Genomic DNA, 24,547 nt, shown 5'->3' on the forward strand with positions numbered 1-24,547 from the left:
TTTTTGTAGTTACTCCAACAAACATCATCAACTGCTGCCTCACTTGCATAGCAGATGGGTTACCCTTTGATAAAATAATCTGGTTTCCAGCTGACTGTGAAATCCCAGCAACTAGGAAGGGCACAAGTGCCCCAAAGTGAAGTAGAGATTGAAGGACTGGTGAGGATGAGTCTTCTGGTCTGAAGAGAGGTACCCAAAAATTCCTACTAAAATGAAACAATTGATGAAAGCAAGATGGCAGGTGAAAGCCCTAAAACTAATTTGCAAGCAGATGAAAATGGGTGACTGATGTCTGAGGTTGACACTCAGGAGAACTGGAAGAAGAATGTCAAGGAAATTATTTCAAGTTGTATAATGTAGGTCCTAGAAGAGGTACAGGTGATTGTTGGAGGGGGTGCAAAGATAACATACAGAAATTACAGTGATTGCTTTTACGTGTCAGCCAATTCATGCCTCTCTTTTTTTTAATTAAAGTAGATGAAAAGCTAATCTATGGAAAATTATCTGCATTGAGAAAGTGAGCAAGGGAAACAATATCTTCATGAATCTGAGAGAAATGGGGAAGCCCATTAGCTTGTCTCTATGACATTGTTAAGCCTTTTTCTATTACATTTCTTTGTGTAATAGCTGTTCTTTTTGAACACAATGGCATTTTTCATCTAATCTGATGATGATTCAAAGCATTTATGCATCCTACTTATAATATGAACCACTGCTCTTTCACCACAGGGTTCACATTTAAGATTAGACTGCTCTGATTTTCTCTGCTGCTCTGGTCAAAGGTCATTTACTTTAGAAAATGGAGAGGGCAGTTGCCAAAAGGTAATCTCCTTTCATTTTACCTGGCAGTTGCCTGTCAAGTTCAAATGATGGCATTAAAAAACCACTATTACAGCTTGTCTGTAGTCTAGCTTAAAAAGAAAAAGGTATGTGGCTGAGACACAATGAAACGGTTTCTCAGTAAATTTGAATCTCAGCTTTTCCAGGATGTTTGCTTTGCTAATATGGTCTTGAAGAGCAGGTCTGATTGAATGCTTACTTCAAATGCAGTGTCCAGTTTGTAACCCCATGTCATGATTATGCAACTTATGATGTGTTGGTTCACATTATGTCATAATAATGCTCATAGCAATTATACTTTCTTTTTGCTTTTTCTTCCTCACACCCACAAATTCTTGATATCATTTCAGAACAAAACTATTTTTTCCAAGTTCATCTCACTCTGAGTAGAGGAACTGTGATTAAAAAAAACTCAAAACATCAGCCCATCAAGTCAGGCATCATATAAATTCACCAGAGCTTAGATCCACTAGTTCAGAGAAGAACAATGTTTCAAGCCATCTTAAAAATTTTCATGCATTACATTCAAATACATGTGAACTTTCTCTTTAGGCAAAATGGAGAAGTCAAGCTCATCATCAGTGGCTACAAGCTGTAGATGAAAGTGCTACAAGTGAAAATTTATTTAAAGGTTAGATCACTTTCTGAAAGGCAAAATACCTAAGTAGTCTCATGTTCAATGCCTCAACCTGTTTTCTTCTGCGCAACAGCATCCAGACCACGGGCAGTGCTGTTACATTTCAGAGTCTCTGTATGTCGTGTATTTGTTTTACAAGAACACCACTGCTGGGGAAGGAAAATGTGACCTCTCCTCGAAAAAAACCTGTCCTTAAAGAAGTCTGCAAATACAGAGCGACATCAGTATCACACACACGGCAGAAAAGGATCGAACACTCCCATTTTGCCATCAAGCATTTCCAAATGTCCTCTCCGCTATCTTTGTTCAGCGTATTTTAAGAAAAGCCTGGGAGCATTAAACTGAGCTTAGTGAAAAAGGGCCAACATATGGCCCTCTCTGTGTGGTGCCTGCTCAGAGAGCCACATAAAAGCGGTGCAGAGGAGAGGCAGTGTTCGCTGATTTCCCTGCATGGACGTGGGGAGCACAGCAGGTGACTTAATGAGAAGGGACAAAAGGCATCCAGGGGCCTCTCTGCCTTGGGGCAATAAATACTGGAGATGCCGAACCTCTCTTTGGGAAGCTGAACAGCAAGTTCAAAAGTAGGTAGAAATTTCCATCCACTGACTAGCATTTGAGCTTAAGCAGATGGTAACTGGAAGCTTGGCTCTGTGTTGTTTCATATTAAGTTTAGCTGCAAAAGCACATGATACTCTATCCCAAGGCCTTGCATTTCCCTAGATTGCAGGACTAAGAGGACAGTTGGCTTTTGGCTTGCAAACAGAAAATTACCTCCTGCTGCTTAGCAGTTAAAAGCCAGCATTAGACCAGCAGTAAAAATCCATAGCTTATTATTCTGACAGATTTTCTTGTTGCTTTCTAAAGAATCTTTCCAGTTGCTTTTTACTCTATGAAGATTTAAAAATCATCACAGTAATATACCAATGTCAGTAATAAATGCAAATATATTAGACAGAAAAATTAAAAATTGTTTAAAGGTGGTCTTTAATGAATATGAAGAACTACTAAACTGCTTTTGCCTGTATGAACCTTGGGGGATGTGGTACCTTGTGTTCAGTGTGTCTGCTTATGAAGTGAAAAATTTTGCCTAATTATGGGCATTTCTAGGAAAACTGGTTTACCCCCAAGAAGTGGGACATGAAAGACCCTTTCACTTTACCAAATGTGTGCTTACCTTTCCAGGTGGTTGTGGAGACTCTAACACACACAACTCTTACCCCATTTTGCAGGGTAACAAACATTTATAAATACTCTCTTCTCCTGCTTCTTCCCGGAGAAGCTGAATTTAGGCTTTTTCTGCATCTGAAAAAGAAGCTAAATGTATCCACTGGCCTTCTGTCACCCTTGTTCTCTCATGTGTTTCAACTTTCAGAGAGTGCAGGGTGACTGTCGATGAATTGTTTTCCATGAGAGCATTTTCTAAAGCCTCTGTGATCACCTGATTTAAGGAAAACAGGTATAGTTCAGAAACGTGGCTTCTAGGCCCACATTTTCACTTAGGGAATAAACAAAGGAGAAAGAAACCTTTGAGATGCATTATGGTTTGGTTTCTTTTTTTTCCCCTCTGCTGGGAAGTCTCTGGTATGGCTTTGCTGATGTTCCTCCCATGTGACTAGAAATGATTGTTTTATGAACAAATACAGAATAAAACGACCTTGATATACCTGGGTAGAAATAAAAGAAGCTATCTGAATGTAAAATATTTATATTCATCAGGAAACCATCTGGCACTGTGTATATAAGTTATTTACCAAATGTGGGTAGTTAGAAACAGACTCTGGAGGTTTGGGGAAGAACAAAGAAAATTCCTGACAAGTTCTTGAAGTAAAATTTTGATAACCACTATTTTAATTTAAGTTTAAAAGTAGAAACACAAAGACCCCTCTGAAACAGGATTTCAACTTTGATTTTTAGCCCTGATAAAAATCAAAGAAATTTTTGAATAAAGAGATTCAAGCTCCAGCTGATTTTATTAATCATTTAGCTCAATCTTTCAAAACAAAGATCATCACTTTGATACAAACAGAATTTGACAAAGTCACCAAAAAGTGATTAGCAGACTTTAATTTAATCGAGTTGCTCTTAATTGACAATTCACTGCAAGTGTTGCACATTTATTTTGGCAATCCACACAGCATTTCTCTTAATTGTCTTTGGCCATCATGCAAATTAAATGATTTAATACTCTAAAGAATCTGTGGGGCACTTTTTTGTTTGGTTTTATTTGAGTTGAACAATGAACTGGAGCTGAGTACTGGAAGGGTTGGGAAACTCTGATGTCCCAAGCCTTGAGCAGATATATTTTAGAAGAGCATTTTCCAGTAAGTGTTGCATGTGCTTCAGGGGTGGGTCTTTCTGTGTGGTGTCACCTTCAGAGGAAACAGGCAGTTCCTGGAGCTTTCCATGGCTTTCCCTTCTTCCTTTCCATACTGTATGCTCTATACTCTATTTAAAGTAGCATTTCCTGTGGGGGAAAATTTGAAAGCAGTCACCATCACTCAGTGAAATATTTTCTTTTTATCAATATCCATTTTTGAACCAAAATTTATATCTGAAGAAAAAGTAATTTATCCTGGTTTTTGCATTCTGTATTTCTTCAGGGTCTGAAATGAAAGTCAATATATTATTTTTATTGCAGTTGAGACACAATAACAGAAATCAAGGCCAGAAAAACAACCTGCAAAGTTGCATGTATACCTCTAGTAGATGCTTTCCAGCAACTGGAGTCTTGAGAATCTTACTTTTAATTAAGTGTTTGTTTGGCTGGAGGAGAGATGCTTCTAGTCTGGTGGTCACAGTGGGGACAATAGGAGCTTCGTGCCAGCCTGGTTAACTCATCCACTGGGATTCCCTAAAATGGTCCCAAAAATGTTCAGTGTGGGTGGCATGTGGGGCTGTGTGTGAGACCAAGCAGAGGGGAATATGCTGGAGGTGAGAGCCTCCATCCCTGCCTGTGTCTGGAAGGAGCAGTCAAGGACTGTGAGAGTCCTGGAGGGCTTTCCCCCTCCGCGGTGGGCCAGGCACAATTGTGGTGCTGCTGACACCCAGAGGTGACCTGGCTGTCACACCAGGGCACTGCAGTGATGGGCAGGGCTAGCTTTGTAGGCAGGAGCACTTTACTTCATGTCTGCTTTTGAAGGAAATTATGGGATCACTCCCTTTTGCCACAATCAGGGATGCACCCCCCCCCCCCCCAGGTGCCTTTTTGGGGGAGCTGACCTGGGAGGTCTCTTCCAGGAGGGGTCCTGAAGCTTTCCCACCTCTGAAGAGCATTCATCCACATCCAAGGTCCAGATAAGCCCCAGCAGAAATGCACAACCTAAACATCAATCCCAGGCCCATGAGCTATTTGCTTCTGTAGACCCTTTGCTTCTGCACTACAGCATTTGCAAGGGTAGATACACCTGTATCTCTTAAGGACAGAAAAAATGGTCATTGCTGGCATATTGTTTGTTGCCTGGCAATTATCTGCATAGTTCTGTGATGAAAGACTACATTTCCAGCATTGATTCCTTTTATGACCTTGCCAGAAAGCATTTATCCCACTTTAAATTCTGGCTATCAGCTGTACATTGTAATAGTCTTGTAGAACATTGTATTATTTTTTGTAAGCCATTGGTAAACAGACCTGAGTTCATTACTCTGTGTATCTAAGCAGGTATTTTACCCTGTTTAAATGGCTATTGAAATTGCCTCTTTACATCAGAATATTTACATAGGTGTTGCTGGCAGTTGTTGCAATTCAAAGACGTTTTTTCCTAAAAGTGCAATCAGCAAACAAAATTAGAAAAACTTGACACCATAATAAATCAGAGCAACAACAAAATTGTAAAAATCATTTGTAATGACATATTTTGTTGCTGTTCTTGTTTGCTAGATTAGATTTCTGTTAAAGGTAATTGAAGAAAAAATTGTTCTGGTTAGAGGGATAAAATACATTAAAGTTAAATGAGCTTCTTAAGTTCTGCTTAGGCTTTAAGACATCAGGGACTGAAAACACACTGAAGAAGCAGGATAGTTATTTTGTGTGGTTGACCATGAAACAGTTGTGGTCCCTCCTTTCTGTCACACCCCAGGCAAAGTCCCTTGGGGAATGGCTGTGGCATTTGGGCGGAGAGCATAGGGATCCATTTGCTGCTCTCCATCTGAATTCCAGACCTCCCTGTTTTTCTTGCTCGGTTATCTGGTACATGAGGAGCAGGTAGAAGCTGCAGGGTGCAGATAGGAGCATCCTGGATCTGGGGATCTGCCCTTGGCTGCTGGGGCCTGGTGTGGGATTCTGCTGGGACTCAAAGTTCAGGCTTTCGTTTTATAGGTTTTTCTTTAAAGGAACATGAAGCTGAACAGCCTTTCTTCTGGGCAGCATTTCCATGCCTCTTTCAAACACTAAATAAATACAAATAGGTGGAAAAAATAATTTATCAGAAAACAATTATTGAGCAACTACAAAGACCAGTAATTTTCAAATGGGAAACTCTGAGCCTACAAAATTCACTTTCTCCACTGGTTTCAAAACACAGTACTTTAAAAAATATGATTAATAGTTTCTCCTGGCTGAATTTGGAAGCGTATCAGGGTTTGACACTGGCTAAAAGCTAGGCACCCACGAAGAACTATTCACTCATTTTCCTCTGCTATAGCTGAGCAGAGGAGGGGAAAACAAACGAAGGCTTCATGAGTTGAGCTAAGGATTAGGGGAAAAACACTCAAAGGCAAAACAGGTCCAAATTTAAACAGCATAAAGAAAATTTATTATTAACAGAATTGAAAGTAAAAGGGGTAATGAGAACTAAAAGAAACCTTTAGAACATTCATTTTCTTTCCAGCCCCTCCCTCTTTCCTACTGACTGTGCAAGGAGAAAAAGCATAGGTTTTGGTCAGTCTTTCACTTTCTAAAAATCTTTCTCCAGTACACTTAGAGAAAAGAGTTTCCTTCTTCTGCTGTGCCGTGGGGTCCTTCCCAGGGGAGACAGTTTTCTGTGAATTTTCTAGTGTGATCTTAATTTTCACGAATAGCAGTCCCACCCAACTGCTGTAACGTGAGTCTCTCCCACGAACAGTGCAGTCTTCCCAGAACTGCACATCTTGGGTTGTTTAGTTCATGGGGTATAGTTTTTAAGGACAAGCTGCTCTAGTTTGGAAGCAAGGGCTCTCTTTCTCTGTTTCTGGGAGCAAGGGTCCTCTCTCTGTTTGAGTTTCTTCACTAGATTACAACTTTTCATCATCCCCTTGCTCCAGCGTGAGCACTTTTTCTCACGGACTGCAAGTGGATCTCTGCATTCGCCCGTGCACTTTATGGGTTATGGGGAAACAATTTGTTGTATTATAGTCCTCACCATGGCTTGCAGAGAGATCTCAGCTTCAATGCTTGGGGCACCTCCTCCCTCTCCTTCTTTTCACTGGCCTCAGTGCCACCGTGTTGACTCTCTTCACATGTCCTCTCTTCTCCTTTTTCTCTGACTCGGAAGGAAATTGTTGTCCGTAGGTATTATTGTTTTCAAGTTCTATAAATTGAAAAGTTCTTAAAGAGTTTTGCAGTGCTGAAAAGGTTGATCTCGTCTGTGCTCCATGTCAGGGAATTGTTCACCATGCTTTTGTCACTGGCCACATGGCCCCGGCCGTGGGGCCGCTCCCAGCCTCAGGAGGGCCCCAGCTGGATGCCCCCCCACACCCCTTGGAAGAAAAAAAGAGAATGCCTGCATTTTTTTCCATTCTTAAATATGTCATCACAGAGGTGTACCAACTTCTCTAATTAGGCCAGTAACTTGCCCATCATCAGAGTCTTCAGCGATTGACTCTGCTGGACATAATAGAAACTTCCAGGAGCTTCTCTCAAAGCCACCTCTGTGACTTCTCCCACCCCCACCAAAAACCAGGCTGTGTTAAACCAACACAAAGTGACATATATTTTGTTTTATTAATTTTTAAATTAGTTCATGTTCTGTTGTTAAATATACCCCACTGCCCCTGGTTTTGGGGAGTTTTTTAACCTATTTTCACTTCTGTCTGTCCTTCTTCAGTCCCTTTTCTCCCCAGAAAAGTTCAATCATTGAGGTTGAGAGTCTGGGGCTTGTGGGAGTTTTTTAAGGAAAAATAAAAAGAACAATCAAAACCCAGTCTTGGATGGCAGTTCCCTCTGCAACTGGTATGGGGGGAGAAGCAATAACATTTTTTTAAAGCATCTTTACACATCTATAGAAAAGCACTTAGAATTTTTTCTTTCTTTTTTATTGTTTACTAAATCAAAGCAAATGCATCTGAGGCTTACAGTGATGATAGCAAAAATTACAAAGACCTTTCATATGCAAAAAGACATTTTTGTGTGACTGAAGATTCAAAATGCATTATGCCAATCTTGTATTCAAAGACCAGCTTCACAGGGTTTAAGTTCTATTATGTGTTTTTCTGGAGGCTTTTTGTTTCTTGGGTATTTCTCTTTTTTCCTTCATTTCATGAGGTTTGTATTATTAGTACTTTGTAACATTTTCACGGGGTCTTTCCTTTGAACCCTGCACATGAAATGGATGAAGAATCTGGGTTTTGCTTTATGAATCAGCCTCTCTAATATGTCTTCTGGCTCTGGAAATATCCCTAGAATTCAGAAGGCTATCAAACAAATCTTCATCAGCACTTTAGTGCTGGCTGCATGCTGCAGCACACAGCTTTGATATTTGAAAGATCTTTGTATTTCACTCGTATGCATCTTGAAGGGATCTGTTATCTCAGTGTCAGGGGATTTGGAACAGGAGGGTGGAACACTCACAAGAACTAAAACCACAAAATGCTTTTATGATTGAATACCATGTTTTTAATGACAATTGTCAGCCTCTCCTGGTTCAAGGTTGCTCTGTTTTGCTATTGCTGTGAGGGACATTATCTGTCTGTAGTGATCCATCAGCTGCTCAAGACTTTCAGAGAAATAACTGCTGTCAGGTTTCCTGGACTCATATCCATTAATTAACCCATCCCAAAAAGTCTTTGACCCATCCCCTGGCTGTGCTGTGGGTATGTACCTGCCTGTTAATTATACTGGGCAGTTTCTACAGTCTGGGGTGCAATCTTGGGGCCCATGACTTCTGTGGCATCACAATTTCCAGTTTTATTTCCCATTTTTCTGCCTTGGCGCCCCATTTTCATTTTTATTGAATTAAATGGCATTTATTGCTTCCTTGCAACTGTGAAAATCCCCTCTCCTACCAACATGGCAATGACAATTGGAATTAGGTGGGAACTGAGAGGTAAGAACATATGGAATGAAGAAGGCATCAATATGCATGAAATTCTTGCAGCATAATAAGCAAAATATTTAGTTATGCCATAAATGTCCAAAAATGTCTGTTCAGACCCCTGCTCTCTCTCCTCGTGCCTTCTCCTGCAGTAGCTGGGTAAGGCTTTGGGAGGTCCATCTCTTGCAAGTCCAGGGGTTCTGCTTCCCACTGCAAAACCCAGGCAGGAATGGGCACTGTGGTACCAAAGCAGACCCCAAAGAGAGTCCCTGTTGCCACCAGTCAGCTCTGCCCTCAGAGGTGGGCAGCACTCCTAAGCAGGACAGTCAGGAGAGATTCCCAGAATGCTCCTGAGGTGCTCCTGCACAAAGCATGGCAGCTGCAGCTTGCCTCTTCTGCAGTCAGGTTTGCCCCAGCTCAGCCCAGGCACCAACTCAGCGATGTCTCGGGTGCGTGTCCTGTTCTGTGACAGCCTCTGGGACCACCACAGCAAGCAAACCACAGGAAATTAATGATTTAGTCTCTCAGTCATTTACAGACTCTATTTGGCCTAAGGCAGCCAAGAGTTACTTAGCTCTCAGCTACTGCATATTACCTCGAGCAGAACAGGTTGGCTCGCTCAGAAATAAAAATGCAGTGGGTATAAGCAGCTGGGCGAAGAAATGATGACTGCAGCCACTAACCCGTGCATGTTAGCAAGCATGAGAGCAGCAAATAGCCAGCATGGGGTAAAAGTCATTGATTTTGAAATGAAACTGATTCAGAAGGTTAAGGCCAGATATCCTCTTGGCACTGCCAAAAACAGCAGCTACCAAAATGGAAATCAAGAAAGATGTGTCCCGGGAGCTCTTGAGTTTACAAGTTATAGCTATATATTAAATTGAGGGCAACAGGGATCAGTCACCTGTTTAGAAGTGTTTGTGCCTTTTAACTACCAGCAGTTTCTGTGCTAAATGAGAAAGATACAATTACAAGAGCTCATGAAGCAGTTTTTTTTCTCTGGATGGCATATTTGGATACATACAAATGAGAGGTAGCCTACGGCAGTCAAGCATCTCAGAGTCCTTTTCATAAACAATTCCCAAACTGTCCTGCAAGGCAGTATCTATCTACCTTGCTGACAGATTCAGAACAAATTGTGCTATATGGGATTTAATTTTTTTAATAGACTGAAAAAGAATTGCACAGCCATGCAGCTGTGCCAGCCACTTGGCTTACTGTAATCAAACATGGTGAAGGAGCTCTAAGTGCATTTCAAGTCTATGGCACATCAGTTCTGTAGCAAAGCTGTTAGAAAATGCATTCAGTAGAGCAAAATGGTGGTGCTGCTAATATTAATAATAATACTTAGCACTTCAATTGCATCTCATATTTTCAAAGTGCTGTACAAATGCTAATTAATTAGGCTGTGAAGCTGAATGCCAAATAGAGAAAAGTCTTGTGTCTCTGCTTGTAGAAGAAGTTCTGTTGATTATCGTACTTTTAGTATTGTCCTTGGGAAAGCACAAGTAATCCGAGGAACAATTCAATTGCACATAGCACAGCAGGGACTGGGGAGGGACAACTGCCACAAAAATTCAAGCATGTGCTGATCCCAAAGCTGAGACAACCCCTTGTGGCTTTAGTGTTTGGGATGAAGGGAGGTGTCTTTATTCCAGGATTAGGCTTTTACTTAAGTGACAGAAGTGGAGCAATATATTTCCCATTCTGCACAAAATCTGAGTTTGGATTTGTTTGTTTTCTAATTTCCCTGTAAGTTACTGCTTTTACAAACTTTTCATTCTTCCTCAAATGTCAAATGCATTTTCAAAACCCCACTACCAAAAAACCCAAACAACTTTAAAACTTCTTTGAGGGACATCTATGCAGCCACCTCTTATTTTGGCCAACAAATCAAGCCCTTTTTGAAACAAGAGTGAGTGGCCAAGACCGTTTTCAGGCCAGAGGGACGGAGGCTCAGCTCACAGCCAGAGGCTGAAGGGCAGGATGGGAGGAGAGGAAGCTGAATCTGCCAAATTCCCTTCTCAGGAGACCTCATGTTGGCTAGAGTAGGAAGGCTGTAGCCAGAGAGCTGGGCCACAGACTGAAAGATACAGAGGCTTCATCTCCAGCCCTTTTGCAGGGGTTGGTAATGCTGTTTGCCAGCTCATATAAAATTACTTTCTGTGCACAGCGATACTTGCTAAATGTAATGTGGGTGCTGGTTTTTGTGGCTACAAAAATCTGAAGGCAACCCTTCTGTCCTTCAGAAGGTATGTCCCACTCTGTCTGCTTGAAGTCTGAAAGATATCCTGGCAGTGAAGCCACTTCCCTGAGAGCTGAGCTGCTGAAGGCAGTGATAGGGAGGTGCTTTTTCCTGAAGCAATCAGTTTCAGAGAAAATCAAATGGGAATTACAGTAAAGACCCTGGTGTGTACACTGGTGGCATTAATTTTCTGTCAAGTGGCATAGAGACATGAGTCATCCCCAAGGGGAGGGTGCCCTGCCCTAGCTCATGCTCCTCTCCTCAGAGTGTCACCCACCAGTGCTGCTGCAGCTCCTCAGACAGTGCTCACCTGTGACCTGCCCGTGTCCTGCCTCAGGGACAGTCCTGTGCTGTCAGGCACTGCCAGAGGCTTTCAGGAGGAGGCAGTGTGCTGTTACTCCTCCTCAGGAGCAAAGGCATGGGAGAGTCAAACTCTCTTTCTTATTTGTTACTCATTTTATTAATCTCTTCTATACTGACCAGCTTTATCGAAAGCTGGTTTGCACATATTTTTCTCAGAAATTTTCTCCTGGAGAACGTGAGAGAATTTGTACCAGTGAGCTCTCCATTAGCAGGGAGAAAAGAAAATCAGGTCCAACATCTCCTGGGTGTCAGCAAATGCTGAAGCATTCCCTGCAGCCCGAACTGCAACTCTGTGTTTCCTTTGCCAGAACTGCCTTCTGATGCAAACAGGCTTTGAGATCATCAATAAATGAAATCAGAGGAAAAATCACCCTGACTTGAGTCAGGAAGCTGCTTCTAAAGATGCTCCACTGGCAATTTGTCTGTATGAAAGAGCATCCTGAGCTGGTTGCACAGAATGTGTTCTCCCAGTCTCCCATACTATGTTATCCTTGTGCACATCCACACCATAGGGAGACTATGCAAAGGAATCAGGCTATTTAGGAAAATTTCTTCACATTTGAAAGGGGCTTTAAAGCTGTCATAATCAATACAGTGATAGAAACAAAGGTGAAATAGTGGTCTTTCATTTTCCTTCTCTCCTAAAGTTCATGAAATATTTGTTACTGCTTTTGAAAGAAACAGGCTTTTATCCTGAAAATGTCTTGAAACTGCTACACCATGTTTCTGTTTGAAAAAGACAGAAATAGGCTACTGTTTTGGAATCAGCAGGTCAGGAATTTTCTTTGCCTGTACTGATTTTTAATTTTTTTTTTCCAAATTTTCGCAATAATTACTGTGATGAAACAGCAGCTAAATTTTGGTCTTCTCATCAGGCCTTTGTTAAACATTCATCTTTGGTTTGATGAAAGCAGTGTGCCTGGCATCCTATTTTCAAATTGCCTCTTGAAATTGTCTTGTTTTTTCTATAATACAAAGAAATCACTGTTACTATATTTTTGTGTGATTAGCATACGACCATCTCCTTTTCTCTATTGAAACAGAAATTCAAGGTGCTTTTATAACTTTGTTGATGGTATGTTGTGATGATCATTTCTCATATACTACTTCTCAAAAAATGTATGCATTAATACACTGAGTTTTCCAGACTCCTTTTGAGAGACAGGAGATTAAGTGGTAACTGGTGGAATTAATTTTTGTGAACAGATTATCCAGCCAGTTTATTTCATTTTGTGGTTGGCAAATGATTTTGAAACTGTCTGGTTTCTGCATTAGAATACTTTGCTCATATAAAATTCTCTAAAATTACTGGCCCCACAGCTCAGACTGCCTGGAACTTGGTTGTCTCCTGGTTTATACAGACTAATATACAGAGTAGGATTGCCCAGAGAAGTCTCAGGAATTGTTCTTTGCAGACCATTCAACTGTAGCCATGGAAATAGGAGAGCAGTGATGCTTGCAATCACTGAATTATCTCAGCACGAGTGTCTCCCCAAGCACCAGAATGCTGAGGAACCCACGTACCAAATGTTTAAGATTAAAAACCAAGGGACAGATGTAATGGCATGCATTTAGCAGTACTGTTTAATTCCCTTTTTATTTTGAAAATACTATGTTAGCAGTTTTTAAACCCATGGTGTTGGGCACCACAGCCTGTCATAGCCCCCCAGACAGTAGTGGGTTGGGAGGATTCACAGTTCCTTTCTGCTCTTCATTGCACTCTGCCAGACAATTCCCTCCATGGTGGGAGGCAAAAAGGCTCCCAAATCAAAATCTAATTGAAAAGTTATGAAAGGTATTACAGAACTCCCCAACTCTATGGAGGGATGGGTGGTTGAGTACTAATCAATTCAGAATATATTTCTTTTGGGACCAGCACTTACTGGCAAGCAATTATTCTTTATAAGATAGACATCATAATGGATTCTACTTCCCAAGAACAAAGGCTCGAGTTTTATCTCCAAGAACAGCACAGACCAAAATGGGCATCACATTTTCCCTGTGAAGATGGGTATATTTTGATTGTATTAGTGCTGCTGGACCAGTTAGGTGGAGCTGCTCATTTGCAATGAGGATTTCTAGGCAGTAACTCTATTAATGCTCCCAGGCAATAGCTCATGTGCCAGAACCATTTATTTACATGCTTGTAGTGGACAGCCATAAGGTGCCCCTGCCCTCCCAGGAACATCACTCATGGTGGTGCTAGGATCTCCTAACACACTTACCAAGCATTAAAAGTAATCTAATTTTTTATTGCTCAGTGCAGAGTGCAGAGTCTACATGTAAATAGGACTCAGAGTCAGCTGTGTTTATTTACTTGTTAGCAAAGATCTGGTCTGGTTTAATGAATGAGATGGCATCTATATCTTCATGCTGAATTTGCTACAGGATTTGCTTTTCTGTAGCATTTAGGAAAAGGCAAATTAGTGTGTGTTGTAGCACAGCATATCCTGTTGCTAAAAATACGTACCTTGATTTACATATTCTTCTATGTATGTATACATAAATACAGATCTATCCAGCAGATACACACACACAGGCTTTGCATTTGATATTCTGATTGGAGCTCAATAGATAAGGGATTACCTTTGGGCCCTCTCTTCTCATTCACTCTCTTCTCATACCTCTCCACTCCTCTCTGCCCAGTTACAAGTTGGGTTAACTCCTATTTTAGCTGAATTAAATGTGTGTTCCTTACTCAGAATTTTAAACTCTAACTTACCTAAAATTATTTGCAAATCTTTTCTGCACTGAAGCTACATACAAATATCTTTTTTTCCTAGATTCAGTTTTGCCCTTACTTATTTGAGGGTATAGCCAGTACATCTGCACTGAAAATGTACAATGGGAAAAGCAAAACCAAAATCTCACTCATACAATATAAATGAGTTTTATATCTGAAGAAGTAATTATGTAGTGTCATAAGAAAATCAATAATAATTTCCTGATACTTCTTCCAAGTGACATGGGAAGCATCAGACAATCTGAATCTGTTAATGAAGATTAAAACTGAATTGGTGGACATGCCAATGCAATCATGTCAAACAAAAGCTACAGATATGCCAGATTATAATCGCAGACCCTGTTTCATGCCTTGTTCTCTCATGTGGAAGCAAAAATAACCTTATTCTCCAGTCCCTTTTCAGTCAATTTTATGAATGTTGCATTTTGTTCTTTTTCCCCACTGTACAAGCCAGGTGTTCCTTTTTTCTACAAAACAACAATACATCATTTAAGTGAAGTGCATTTTTTGAAGCTCAGCGAGTTGAGGCTTTCTCCATTTCCCTGGCTGTATCCAATCAGCTACTGGAGGCACTGGCATGTGTCATAAATTTTGCTGCAAATATGGGCCAGCTGAAACATATACCAATTCAGAGATCACATCTCCTCAGCATCCCACTAGGCAGGAAAGGAAATGAAATGTGTTTGCTGTGTTCTGCTGAAGCAAGAGATCGGAGCAGGAGCTGAAAAAAAGCCCTGAATTCTTAGCAGGAAAGAAAACCTCTTTCAAAAGAAAACCTTGAGAAAAATTAACCCCCAGATCACTGCCTGCATTTTTCTGCAAGAGTCTTTTCTCAAGCAGGCTCTGAGTCCAGCCCTGCCTCCTGCTTGCAGTGGTTGACCAAGGCTTTCCTTTCTGTTGCCCCAGCAGTGAAGGACTTGTTTTACCAGCAGTGTCTGGAAAGCAGGTTGAGAATGAGAAAAAAAGCCATTAGTGATGGAGGAATGCTGTGATGGGTAAGAGAGTTTCCTCTCCTCTCCACATAGAAGCACTGCCTCATGTATATCCTAGACTCACACCTGCTCTTCTCTTTTCTGTGGGGTTTCTAGAGGTGCTTGTCATGTTCATGGAATGATTGTCTCCCTTATTAAGTCTGAAGCATTAGTAATTTTCTCAGCGGTCATCCAGGCTGTCAAGGTCACAAGACTTTATCCATGTACTTTATGCTATGGCAGGCTGAATGTTGTGTTCCTGAATTTAAAAAAACAACGTAATCCACAGAGGATAAAGAAGTGCTTTGTCTCACAGGAGGTCTGGCTTTGTTGATTCAGTCCTTTGCCTGCTCTAGGATGGCTACATGGCATGCCCAGCCTTGAGGGAGGAATTTGACACCTGGAACGTAGGAAATGTATCAAACTTGGGCTTTTGGTCATTCTGTGGAAGTCACTCTTGACCTCTTTGACCTAGGACTATGGGCTATGGGGTCATTCTGCAGTGATTCCTGTTTTCTGTATTATTACATTTTTTCCTGACATCTATAATTCCTTTTTGAGATGCAGAGGTCAGGGTAAAGACACTTGTCTAAATGGCAGTTTCTTCTTACTCTTGGAAATTAAATGTTCTCCTAAGACTACTCTCTGTTCTCTACTATGGGGGAATGAGCAGTCTGAACCCTGAATGGTCTGAGCAAATAAAGGCACTACAAAATCCCTTTAAATGACTGTGGGATACAGGGGAGTCTGTTCCTTATGTGTTTATGTCAAGGAAATTCCATGACTGCAGTGGACTTTGTGCAAGCAGTTACATGCTCTCATGTGGTACATAGCAAAAGGGCAGGGAAGCAGGAGCCAACAGAACTTAAAAGGATTTAGCTATCCTTGGTCACTCTCTGGATTGCTTACTTTTGTTTGCTTCAGGCTTTTTCTCCTAACTGTGCATCAAGGCTATGTATTGACTTTGCTGAATAATTGAAGGCAGTTGCAAATGATGCATGAAATGAAAAATCCTTCTTCACCGTCTGCATAAACTGCCAACAGACAAGTCTGTGCAATCACTGCTGAGCTGCACCATGCTATCAGGTATACCTAGATATCCACAAAAATTGTTGGAATTAATGATAATGGGAGTTTCTGTTCTTAATATTTCCCTTACTCTTTTCAACTGTCAGTTTTAGAAGAAATGTAACATTCTGCTTGGGCAGTTGTCATCACTGAAAGCACTTGAACCCACTATAACCTTATGTTGGTATAACTGGGGCTAGTATTTGGGACCAAATCAAAGAAAATAGTCATCCTTCTGGTGTACTTGTAGAAATCAGTCCCTTCATCTTCTCTCAGATTTATGAACTGTGCCTGTTAAGGGAATCTCAATTTTGGAAAAGCTACATTTCCACATAGCTCCAAAAAGAAAGTCACAGCAGATGTTGAATTGAGCAGTACACTCGGATAGCAACCAAATCTGGAATTACAAGAGTTTGTCAGCAACTACGTGCTTCTTGTTTAAGTGGTGTTAATTTTAGCAAACTGTCCCTTACTCAAAGGCCCCCGACCCCAAACACTATATTTACTTGATATAGTTTGAAAATCTTCTGAAAATACATATTTTAAGAGTAAGTGGTAACGTTAGGGTTTGGAGTTTCATCATGATTGTGCTGTACAGCTGCTAACACCAGACTCTCTAGAATTTATGTGCTCATCTAGGTTTTTCAGGGAAATTTAATTTGAGGAAGTTGTGTTTATCAGCTTCCTGGCTTACTGTCAACAGCATGTTGCTTTCTTTTTAATATGAGGTGCTAATTATGTTTTTCTCAGACTTCAATGTAAATGAAATGTATTTGGCAGTTGTCAACAGCTTTGCAGAGTAAGATAACGCCATCACACAAACTCTGAGGTTCTCTGAGCATGGGTTTATGCTTCTGAGTTGTGCATCTTGCAATTATATTTCACACAGTGGACAGGATCACCTGATCTGTTTTGCAGATGTTTTGGAGAACACAGAAACTGCCAGGAAATGTAATAGCACTGAACACCAGAAATGCCTGTTCTTTGTGAAGAAGGAGCACAACAGAGCTGGTCTTTAGTGAAAATCTCGCAGCCTTAATGAAGAGTTTCAATCAAATTAAGCATGAGTGCGCCTCTTAAACTCCTCCTTCATCCTGAAACTGAGATCTAGGCAAAGGTAAGCCATTCAGAAGTGGGTGGGCTTCCTTTTTTTTCCAAGAACATACAGTGATCTGTGTGCCACCAATCCCCACACCACAAAAATTAACACTTGTTCTGCAGTGGAGGGAGTTCACAGAAAACTTTCTAAAAGGAGTCTGAGCTCCAGACCCTCCTCTCTCCTGACCTCCTCTGGGCACAATGGAGGAGGCATGTGAGTCCAGAATCCCTCTTCCCTTTGCCACAGCTCTGTCAGTGATGCATTGAGAGGATCCCACTAGGAGATCCTCTTGGATGTGAGCTGCTGAAGTAACTGTTGGAGGTCTTCAGTTAGGGATTATTAAAGGAGTATTGAGCCTCTTCAGTTCCCACAACAGAAGAAAGCAATCGCAGGCCAGAAAGGAAGGAATTGGTAAAGGCTTGATGCAGTTTGGATATCAGAAGGATGGAGGCAACCTTTTTTCACAGGCCATCACATTAGAGCCAGAATCACATTAGTGCAGGACAATTCTGCCATTTCCTTTGACACTGACAGTCTCAATAGTTGTGTTTAGAAGCTAAATAACCTGTGCACTGCTGTGCAGGAGAAAGCATGATGAAGTATTGATTGCATTTTAGTCAGCGAGAGGGAGAGTGAAAAGGATCAGTCTATTTATATTGTCTGTTTACCACCACAGATGGAGCAAGACATGGGAGGTGTGGGAAACCCTTGTTTTGATCACAGGAGGTAATTTCACTGAAGTCTCCATAGCCTTTGCAAACATGCCACATGATATCAAAACTGAAGGGTGGGCCAGAAAGGTGATGTGGGAAGATATGTTTTGAAACTGTTAAGTCTATTTGGGATTAAAAGATTGTTGGAGTTTCTTCAATTTTGATTATCCTTTATATTCTTAGAAATCAAATCTTCTTACAATTATATTGCATTTATGCTCTTAAACAAAACTTCCTCTCAGCTTATTTTTAGAAAATCTTGAAATGGGAGAGGCTTTTTAATATTTTTGTACTTGAAGTCATATTTTTAATAATCCCTTTTGCAAAATAGGTTTTACATCTTCCATGTTGATAAAGCTACAATCTTTTCCCCTGTCAAAATTAAAAGACACTTCTTCGACATTTCTGCCTCTTCTTTTTCCTTTAAATATCTCTTTAGAAGAAGTACTGAAACTTGCACTTTTCCTCCTGCTCCTGCTGTGCTGCCACCCCTGTTGCAGAGCTGGTGTGTGTATATTCAGCACGGCTGCTTCGTGACTGTTCCTTTCCAAAAGTCGTGCTGTTTGCATCTTGCTGGCAAAAGCAGCTCTAGGTGCTGCGTGTGATGATGACAGATCACTTACAAAGTTCCCCTCCCTCTGAACAGTATCTTTCACTGATCCACTTGTGCTCGTGTGTGCCAGTTGCCCTCCTGAGGATGCACAGGAGCGCAGCACCTCTGGGGACTCCTAAAATGGTAGCCAGGCAACAAGGAGAACATCTTTTTCCCTCCCCCAGGAGCCACTAACCATGCACAGGCATAGGAAATGAACACATATTTCTTTGGACTGCAAGGAGAGAAAGATAATTCAGATCCCCAAAGAGATCTGGGATATGAAAACGTGTCCTTTCTCCCTGCCCAAATGAAAGCAAATTGACTTCTCTAGTCAGTTTGATTTAGGTAAGCATGCCAAGCACTACAAGTGTTGCTGAGCCCCTAAGAGGGACAGATTCCTCAGAAATGAAGATATGTCCACTCTAAGTGTTCTTGCTGGTACCCCACCGACTTATCGCTCATGATTTTAGACCATTATGTCACCTACTGCAATTTCCCTTGCTTTTCTTCTTGTGAGCACAGTAGCTGATGCTTTCTCTAAGAGTATATTTATGATTTACTTGGATGAACAATATTTTCTACATTTGAAACAGGGAAAGTCTTCTCAATCTTTCCTCCATCACACCGGCTGCACAGTTGCTCTTGGTGTCCTGAAACCAGCCCTGAGTCCAGGCACAGTCCAGGCACTCGGGGTTTGGCTGGTGCCAGCTCTCCAGCTATGCAGGTGGATGAAATGAGGTCCCTGGCTGCTCTGGATACAGCTGCAGTAACCTTCCTACTGGCACTTTTATGTCCTTGCTGGTACCTTGCCATGGCAGAAACAGGAAAGCTGCTTTGAGGGCACGATGTTAGAGTCAAAAGATACGAGAAGCCAGGGGAAACCACTTGCTCAGTGTATATTTGAAGTCTCAGAATACCTGGAACACCTCTCTTCTCCAGGGAAAAGACATTTTGTTAATGATACATGCCTTCATGCATGAAGCCTTGAAAATAGCATGTTGGGGGTAATTTGCTGCTGGTCTGGTAGAGTTAAAAAACTTAAATCAGCCCAGTGAGGTAGGAAAATCTCCAGGAGGGCATGAGGAAGGAAATTTGTGTTCAGCCAGGGTTCAGCCAGTGGAACTTTGGGGAATTCTCCACAGAGACATCAGAAGTCACTGAAAAATATTCCAGGTGCTTTCTGCGTGCTTAACTGTAAGCACAGAAATAGCAGAGCAAAGAAAGGAAAGGCAACTTTTCCTTTCCTCAAACCCAAACTGAAGGAGAAAACAAGTTTGTGGTGACCCTTGCAGAGCTTGGAAAGGGCCCAGCAGGGCTGCCAGCTCTGGCTTTCCCATTTGCTCTGCCCTCTGCCTCGCTGGGCAGTGTTTGCACCACATGCCCCAACAGTGCATTCTGATGGTTTTTTCTCAGTTTAAAATTTGCTTGTATGATCTTTATGTGGAGAAAAATTTGGCAGAGCTATGTTCAGCCCCTGCCAAAATGTGTGCCTTGTTTGTCTCTTTGTTTTTCTCAACCTAATCACTGTTATTTAATTTTACATCATTTTAAAAGAAAAAAAAAAAAAAAAAAAAAACAAAACAAAAAAAAAAACCAAAAAACAAAAACAACAAAAACAAAACTATTCAGACTTTACTCTGGGGTTTTTTTCCAATGAATTAACATCCTAGAGTAAAACACCAATAGTCTCCTTTTACCATTGTATTTAGACACTTGAAATCACTTGCCAGTTCTTTCTGTAAAAATGAATTTAATTTAATTTCTTGGAAAATTGTTAATTCATTTTAATTATTTCAATCCTCTTCTGAGTTTAATTTTTCCCCTTTATTCATGTGTTCCTTACAGTCACTGCATCCAAGTTCATGATTGCTTCAAAGCTATGACTCACATTTATGTCATAAGATACAGAATGGAGAGAAACTTGCGAGCTTCATGTACTTTGATTCAAGATATGTTTTTGATTCTCAGTGTCAAAAGTGCAGCAGAACCTGTCATTTCTGTTCAAGACATGAGAAATATTAATCAACCAAATAAAGGAGACCATACTGGAAAATGTGAATTCGAAAAAAAAACAAAAAAAATCAAAATGAAAAGCTGAAACTCAGTCCATGAAAATGAAAGGAAAGAATCCTGAATTTTTTATCAGAACTGTATTTGGTCTGCATATTTGAATGTATTTGTCATGCCTTATATACACAAAGAACAAACATAAATCAGGTGATTTTTTTTTTTTTTTTTCAGATTAAGGCAAGAAACAAACAAAAAAGAAGACATAAACAGCTCATTTTTTTCTTTATTACTGTGTAGTTTTTGACTTTGATGGAGTGACTTCAAAGACTTTACATTTTTTCCAGCACGAGACTAACATCAGACTCAAATTCTTCATATACAAAAGAGCTCTGCTTGAGTCAGAAAAACATTTTCCATCTCGAACTTTTTTTACTTTGTAAAAGGAAAACTCAGGCCTCTTCTCCTAAAACTTGTCATGAATTTCAATATTTTTAAGTTACAGTAAAGAAAAATCCATGTGCAAAATCTAATAGAGGTCAAAGGATGCAAACTCTGTAGGAAGGTTAAAATGAGAAAGCTAATCAGAAAATTGTAGGAAATCCTCTTACAAATGAAAAATTATTATTTCTGTCTCAGATTTGGGGTGGTTTGTGGTTTTTTCAAAGAATCTCTAAGGGGAAAAAAAACCCTCAATCCCAGTAGCTGGGCTCTGGACAGAGCATTACCCAGCTGTTCCCAGAAGTCCTCACTGCATAAATTTTGCTTTGGAGTCAAATCACTCAGTCACACAATTTGCTACTTTTCAGATTAAAATGGTTCTGCTGAGATGCCCATCTTCTTTCCTGAGAAGTCATTTGGTTTCCTTTCATAAGCATAGTGCTGGGGCTTTGCAGTGGTGATTGTCATAGGATTTTCTGTGAGGTTTTTTTGATTAGGAAAGACAAACTGCATCAGTTTTGAGTGAAGTCTGCTCACTGCTTAAAATAACTTATTATGCAAACCTCGACTTATGTTAGAAATACAGAAGAGGTGTGACACCATTAATTTTAACCAGAGTTTCTATTATCTGGACATTTAAAGAGTGATAAATATTCTTAAATGCAATTGCCTATTTTGCAGAGAAAAATTTCTACAAATTTGTCTTTATTCAGTCAGTAATTAAGGCAAAAGAGGTGGTTTCAGCATTGGCATAGTTTATTAACTATCCATCTAATTCTATGTTTTGGAGACTAGGTGGTCTTCAACAAGGCATGAATTGTGATTCTACATTGGGGCATTGAAGGGAAGGGAGAGTAAGCTTTGGCCAATTCTGTTAGTATAACTCTGTAAAATAGTTACTCAAGTGAAATATTTTCATCAAGAATGGACCACCTTAGTATTCAGGCTTCAAATTCATATTTGATGCTCTTTGAAGTAAATAATAGAAATTTCCTCTTGGACGAAGTATGTCACTGGTTTTTGGTTTTGCTTGGGAGGGAGGAGGCAGGCTCTGAACAAGAGGGATAAGGAGGAAAACATATATCAAGCACCTGATAAATGCCTCTTGTTTGCACAAATTTCTAGAAAGAGGCCGACTTGCAAGTGGGGAAATGGTAAATTATTTATGGCACTCTGTTTCTGCAGATGCAAAACAGAGATGAATTCTTGTATAAAGGGTGAATTTGGATTATGGGACAGCAGACAGATGGAAAAATCAGTCCACAGGACACATAGACTGCCAGAAAGATGCTTTCTCCTTCCAACCCAGTCCAATCCATCCAATTTTGGCTTCAAAGTGTTCTTATCCTAGCCTGGCTCTGTTAGATATAGTGCAGAATCTGAAGTTTCAGAGGGATATATAGCACCATTGAGCAGTACTTGTTCACTGAGGAAGATTGGCACTTGAATGTGGTGACAGGTCTTTATAAATTGCAGTGGTGGGTGGCAGAGCACTTCATAGGAAAATTAAGAGTTTTTATTTTTAGGAAGGTGGCATAGCAATGTGCTAAGAGACAAATCACGAAGCAAACAGAAGTGGGCTGGAAGAATACAGGATATAAACAAGCTATGCAGGACAAGTGGATAAAATTAGAAAACTAGAGCAAAATTTCTGACTCAGGTGTGAATCCAAAAGTGTGTGATTCTAATTGATGTTTGTCTATCCAGAACAACTAAAAAGGACTAAATAGATTTTCTAAAGCAAAGAAAAATCAAACTTCTGTCACTGGAAATCCTTTAAATCTCAGCATGTTTGGGTTTCTGAAGCTTTCTGGCAGGCAGAGCATGACTGGGACTTATGGCTGCCAACTCCACATCTGAACCTTACCAGCATTTCCTTATTAGAGTCTGAGAAATGGCCAGGCATGGGGAGGTGGTGGGAGAGGCTGGGTCTCAGGGCAGCAAGGCAGCTTTGTATAGGAAACCACACCCCAAAGAAGCAGCTTCCTGTAGGAAAAACCTGCCCCCACAACAAAGCTTTGTGCCTAGTTGCAGCCAGCCATGTCCCAGAGTGGTTATTTTCCTGTCTCCTCATCTTTGCATTTTGTAATGGGGGATGGCAAAGCACAGAGATGCCAAAATAATGTACAGGTGAATAAGAAAGAAAGAACAAAAAAGATACCTTCTAGATAAGATGTGTCCATTTATGATAAGCATGGCACCGACCAGACCTCCCTTTCACCCCAGAAGAGTGGCTGTCCTACATTTCTCTCTGATACAGCTCTCTTGTGACACCTTGGCTTGTCAGGAGCACTCAGCCCCGTGGGAGGTCTCCCACATGTGTGCTCAGGGTAGGAGCTGCAGTCCTCAGTCTTGTGTAAAGATTATTGTAATTGTGGTGTCTTTGGGCTGTAAGAGGATCATTAGTTCCCCAATGATCTTAAATGTTTATCGTTCTCATTTCAATTGATTTCCTAAACACAGGTTGCCCTGGAACTGGAGCATATTGTGTCTCTGAGGAGCTGGATACACAGTGTTTCCTTCTGTCACCAGGCAAGACGAAATGCTTGGTCAATGAGAACTGTTGGAGGAAAGGTGACTATGATGCTTTCTTGTTTTGTGAAAATATTCCTTTTTAATTGTCAAAACAGCTTCAATGAGAATGGTGGAATTTTTTCCTGCATTTCTCATGAATGCAAAATGTCCTCTGCACTGCTGATTCCTCATACCTCTGTAACTTTCTCATTACTTTTTACCAGAGTTCTTGCCAGATGTGTAAATCAAAAGTGTTTCAGACAGCTTATAAATGTTCTGGGACTTTCTGCATTTTTCACAGTTTTTTCTTATCCTCTTTCTTTCATTCCACCTTTCTAAATGCAGCTCACTGGTATATGCCCATCAATGGCTTCCGTCTTTTACAGAAAACACTATGATTCCATGAAAAAAATATTAAAGGATGGTTTTATAAATTTTCAAAGACAGGGGAAAACAAAAGAAACACATAAAAGCAGCTTGGAAGTGGGTGAAGCTGGAAGTTCTAGTCTAAGTTCTTATTGATTTTGGGGGAAGGTCATTTGGAAAGGATTCCTTAATAGAAAAACCAGTTAAACAGAGATATATGTGTTTTTAAATTTAGTTATTTATATGACATTTTACTCAAAAATCCTGATGTGCATCTGCTTTCCTCTTCACCCTTGCACTTCCTGATCTTCTACCTGTGGAAACTGCTGGACTTCGTTTGCCACACGAAGAGGAATTTTGCCTTCCCGAACAAATTGACATCAGTTTGTGAAAAGACGACACAATATTAAACCTTAATGGAAGGTGTTGGCCAGCCAACCTCCTTATTTCCTTGGATTCTTATTGGTCTTGCCTGTAAAGTCAGGAAGATGTCTTCAGAAGACTTCATCTTGCCTAATACGTTAGGGAGAATGGGCATTTGGATAAACCGTCTCAGCTTGTCATGGTATCAGAAAAGACAAGCTGACTTTGCTTAATTGGTCCAGAGCAGGTTTTACATTCTAAGTATAGCAAATGAACATACAGAAAGGCTAGAGGTTAGGAAATAAAACCTTGTACAATAATACTAGAGTTTATTCCCTGAAATGGTTTGTATGGAT

The 24,547-nt window shown here is 40.6% G+C and overlaps 1 long non-coding RNA gene across 21 annotated transcripts in view; it reads left to right on the forward strand.

The window, feature by feature from the left end:
* LOC138113569 (uncharacterized) overlaps window positions 1-24,547 on the forward strand; it is a 212,736-nt gene that overhangs the window by 107,020 nt on the left and 81,169 nt on the right. For 11 of the 21 annotated variants that reach the window (XR_011152257.1, XR_011152251.1, XR_011152256.1 and 8 more), the window contains 3 exons: window positions 17,012-17,210; window positions 23,412-23,522; window positions 24,179-24,393. This is a non-coding gene — a long non-coding RNA (uncharacterized lncRNA). Of the gene's footprint in view, window positions 1-14,973; window positions 15,050-15,949; window positions 16,112-17,011; window positions 17,211-23,411; window positions 23,523-24,178; window positions 24,394-24,547 lie in introns of those variants that run through there. The other 10 variants (XR_011152245.1, XR_011152248.1, XR_011152241.1 and 7 more) reach the window with 3 other exon arrangements.

Source organism: Aphelocoma coerulescens, chromosome 7 (genome assembly GCF_041296385.1).
Source record: "Aphelocoma coerulescens isolate FSJ_1873_10779 chromosome 7, UR_Acoe_1.0, whole genome shotgun sequence".
NCBI lineage: Eukaryota > Metazoa > Chordata > Aves > Passeriformes > Corvidae > Aphelocoma > Aphelocoma coerulescens.